This window comes from Megascapheus bottae, chromosome 27 (assembly GCF_031878675.1).
Source record: "Megascapheus bottae isolate mThoBot1 chromosome 27, mThoBot2.hap1, whole genome shotgun sequence".
Lineage (NCBI taxonomy): Eukaryota > Metazoa > Chordata > Mammalia > Rodentia > Geomyidae > Megascapheus > Megascapheus bottae.
The window spans coordinates 22,747,269-22,752,188 of NC_143535.1; the positions used below are offsets into that span (position 1 = coordinate 22,747,269).

General features: G+C 42.8%; 1 pseudogene; it reads right to left on the reverse strand.

The window, feature by feature from the left end:
• Window positions 1-1,282: 1,282 nt before the first annotated feature.
• On the reverse strand, window positions 1,283-3,152 carry LOC150045769 (histone deacetylase 1 pseudogene; annotated as a pseudogene).
• Window positions 3,153-4,920: the final 1,768 nt, after the last annotated feature.

Sequence of the window (4,920 nt, forward strand, 5' to 3'; positions counted from 1 at the left end):
CCTATCAGCCCTTGTGTGATGTTGAGGAAGTTGCCTAACCTCCTAGCACCTCAATTTATCTCCCTTATGTTAGCGGATGGCAGGGGATAGAAGCACTTGGCTTGGATTCCTAGGCAAATACATGAGGAAATTACAACACACTGTGTAAATAGCACCTACCTTGGAACATAGCTAGGATTTTATAGGCTCCCCTCTTATTATTCTCTTACAGCCTCCACCTGGGCATGACCTCTAGTTTGGCTGTTGAGAATGATCAATTCACAGATGTTTGAATGTAATACCAATGAATCATACACTGTGTTCCCTGTTGGGGTTCTGATTTATTTTGTTCATTATTTTGTTTGTAAGGTTGGCCCAAATTGTCATGTTTAGGTTGTGGTTATTTACTGCAAGCATTTTGTCACTTGATCCATGTCTCTACCTTTTTTGCTTTTAGATTACTTTTTAGATACAGCACTGGATAACTGTCTTATTACTTACATTTCCCAAATAGTTGGGATTAAAGGCTATTGCCATTACACCTAACTTATTTAGTAAGATGAGATTTTGTTCATTTTTTTTTTGCTTGGGCTAGCTCAAATTGAAATCCTCCTAATATCTCTTCCTCTGATAGTAAGCTTATAAAGATGAGCTTCATTCAGTATGCAGTCAAGAAGGTCCTGAAAGAAATAATCCATTGCTTTAGAATTCTTTCCTGGCTGATGAAAATGAATACGGAAAGATTGCACAGGTACGGTTTTGGGAAATACTGCCAAGTAACTTTGCAAAATGATGGTATATTTCTAAGTAGAATACTTAGTACTAGATCCACCTTGGAATATTTGGTAATTTTCTGAGTCTGTAAAACAGGATGGTTGACTAGAGTAGAGAGATGGGGAAGAGTAGATGCCATAATTAAGATCCAAAGGCCATATATATTCTTGTCATTCTCAGAGGACCTCAATTTTTTAATGTCTTCAAGTGATTGAATGAGTTCTATCAACAAAGTCTTGTACACAATTCTTATACACAATTCTCTCACCCTCCTTCCCCTCTTCATTCATATATACTTGTTTATGTGGCATGGAGACTGATGTTTAGTCAAATAACTAGGTATCGTGGCAGAGCCAAGATGACCAGTAAAATTAACCATTCTCAATGACTAATAAAGTTGAATATCCTGTCACACATCAGAGGCCATTTTGTTCAACAACTATCTTCTATTTTATACCTGTTACTATCTTTTTTTTTGTATAGAAATGTACCATTTTATTACAAAGAGTCACAAAAATGAAAATAGTATCTCAAAAAGGAAGCTACACTACTAACCACCTACAGAATTGGGAAAGACAGGGCATTATGAGTTTCTTGGCTCACCTGAAGCCAGTGGCAAGGTATGAAAACAGAAACCAGTCTAAAAAAATGGTTGATATCACTTAGAGCAGGGGGTGCCTGAAGACTCAGCCACTATTTCTTAAGGGCATTGCTCCAGGACCACTAAGCAGGCACTTCCTATTTCAGGATTTTTCTCATGGCTGCATCCTTCACCCAGACCTGCATCTTTTATGCTTCAGAACTAGGGGAGGGATGGGGGGCAAGGCAGCTAGTAGCCAGCACTGCTGCCCTGGGCTTAGGGCCCTGGTTCCTATCTAGTCCCTGGAGATATTTATATTTAATATATTTTATATAAATATGCAGAGAAATAGAAAATATAAAATCTGAGGGTTTGGGGAGCAAGGTAGGAAATTTGTTAAGAAACCAGAGCTGGAGAGGTCTGCTCAGGCCAACTTGACCTTTTCTTTGACCCCTTTGGCTTCTGGCTTCTCCTCCTTGGTTTTCTCCTCTTCTGTAACTTCTTTCTTCTCTTCTGGGCCTTTCTCTTTTTCATCCTCTGTTTTGACTCTCTTGGCTTTTTTGAAATTGGAAGAATTCTTGCGGCCACCCTCTCCCTCCTCATCTGAGTCGGAGAATTCTTCCTCACAGGCAATTCGTTTGTCAGAGGAGCAGATTGAGATGCGCTTATCAGGGTCGTCTTCATCCTCATCCCCACTCTCCTCTGGGATGGCATCCTCGGGAATAGCTTGCATTTGGACCCCAGGTGCATGGGGTAGCATCCTCAGGTTCTCAAAGAGCCGCTGTTTGATCTTCTCCAGGTACTCATTAGTGTTCTGGTTAGTCATATTAGGAGGACTGATGTGAAGCTTGAAGTCTGGTCCAAAGTATTCGAAGTAGTCATTGTATGGCAGCTCATTCGGGATCTCTGTGTCTAGGGCCACCGCAGTTTCATAAGTCCAGCAACGGGCAACATTTCGAATGGTGTAACCACCTCCTCCTAGCATCAGCATGGGCAGGTTGAAGCTCTTGACAAACTCCACACACTTGGCATGCCCTTTGATGGTCAGATTGAAGCAACCTAACCGATCCCCAGACAAGGAGTCAGAGCCACACTGTAAGACCACGGCACTAGGCTGGAACATCTCCATTACTTTGGACATTACCGGCTTGAAAATAGCCTCGTAGGATTCATCATCGATGCCATCTCGGAGTGGGTAGTTAACAGCATAATACTTGCCTTTGCCAGCCCCGATATCCCGCAGGTCGCCAGTTCCTGGGAAGTACTCTCCGTATTTATGAAAGGACACAGTCATGACGCGGTCCGTGGTATAGAAGGCCTCTTCCACACCATCGCCATGGTGAATGTCAATGTCAATATACAGCACCCTCTGGTGATACTTTAGCAGTTCCAGGATGGCCAAGACGATGTCGTTGACATAACAGAAGCCAGATGCCTCAGACTTCTTTGCGTGGTGCAGGCCCCCAGCCCAATTCACAGCGATGTCCGTCTGTTGCTTATTAAGTTTCACAGCACTTGCCACAGAGCCACCAGTAAATAACTGACAGAACTCGAACAGGCCATCAAATACCGGGCAGTCCTCACCTACATTGAATCTCTGCATCTGCTTGCTGTACTCAGACATGTTGTCTGGACGAATGGAGCGCAAGAATTTAATGTAGTCATCACTGTGGTACTTGGTCATCTCCTCAGCATTAGCTTTGTGAGGGCGATAGATTTCCATTTTTCGGTAGAGACCATAGTTGAGCAGCAAGTTGTGAGTCATGCGGATTCGGTGAGGCTTCATAGGGTGGCCTTGTCCATAATAATAATTCCCAACATCCCCTAGAACAGAGTAAGCTGCTCCTTATAGTTTCCTTTCGTGAAAAGTCCATTTGAACAAGTTGCAACTTTCTCCTTCCAACCCCAGAGGCCCCATTTCCCAGCAGCCATGGCTCGCAGGCCCTGCTCCCGGGCTGGGGGAGGGGAGGCGGGTGGCAGGGAGGGACGAGATCGCGGAGGACTTTTGTATTCCCCACCAGGACCGGACAGCCCAGCAACCGTCTCCACCGCGCCCGGCCCCCGGCCCCGCCAGGGGTCCCACTCAGGACTTCACGAGAGCCTCCTCACCGAGGCCGTCTCGGCCCCCCTCCCCTCGACCCCTGGGCTCGGCGTCCTCCTGTTACTATCTTTTATTTGATTTTCTATAGTTGTTTACACATGTGTTCATATACCATAGTTTCTCTCATCTATTGAATTTTTATGATAAATCTTAAAATAGTAGTGTAAGTTTTTCAATTTTTCATTTCCTCTTCTTATTCTTTTCTCTCCTCCCCTTGTTTTCCTCCTTCTTTCCAAGAAAGCCCTGGATATAAGGGGCTTTTGTGCCATTTCTACATTAAAATTTGACTCAGAAATGAATTAACAACCCCATACCCAGAGGTGAACATGTATTCTGATAGAATTCTGTTTTGCTGTGCCATAAACATCAAGGTTTTGTTGGATGAACGCTCATTCATCATAGGGTGTATCCCATCTTTATGTAGATCTTTTGAGAGGTTATCAGTGATTTTATGTAGTTTTCCACTATAGAGCATGAGTACCTCCTGAATATTGAGTTAAAGCCTATGCAATTTTCTGCACAAATTTTAAATAGCGTTTTTCCTTTTCCTGTGTCTATTGGCTATTTGAATAATTGCTTTGAAGAAATTGCTTATTTAAATTCTTTTTTATTGTGAATGTGATGTACTGAGAGGTTATAATAACATTATTTAAGTCAAGTAATACATTTTTTTGAATAGTGAACTCAGGGCCTGTGTGCTGTCCTTGAGCTCTTTCGTTCAAGGCTAACACTCTACTCCGCTCTACCCCAATGAGCCACAGTGCCAATTCCAGCTTTTGAGTGGTTAATTTGAGATAAGAATCATGGGGATGTTTTTTCTTGGGCTGATTTCAAACTATGATATTCAGATCTCAGCCTCCTAAGTAGCTAGGATGATAGATATGAGCCACTGACACCTGGCTTAAGAGTTCTTTTTTTCCAGTCCTGAGGCTTGAACTCAGGGCTTGAGCATTGTCCTTGGGATTTCTCAAGGCTAGAGCTGTACCACTTGGGCCACAGCACCACTTCTGCCTTTTTGTCTGTGTATGTGGTACAGAGATATCAAACCACTACCCTCAACCCCTGACACCTCCACATACTTTTAAATGCTTGTATCAGGGCTTGAATTCTGAACCTCACGCTTGCTTGTCTTTCCTGCCTGGCTGACAATCTACCGCCTGAGCCTTGCCTATAGCCTGGCTTTTGCTCATGTTTTTTTTGCAGAAGTTTCACAGACTTTTCTGTGTAGTCTGACTTCACTACACATCTCTGCCTGCCTTCTGGTGCCCATATACTTTTCTGTTTAGTTTACAAAAGACCTGTAAGACTGTACTTATTTTTCACAGCTTCAAAGAAAATTACTAGTGATGTCATCATGACCAGGGGATTTGGGGGATGGTTTATGATTACTGATTTAATTACTTTTGTTTGCATTATCTCATTCAGATTTTCTATTTTTCCTTCTGTTGCCTTGGTGCAATATGTCTTAAAAGAAATTTTACATAAT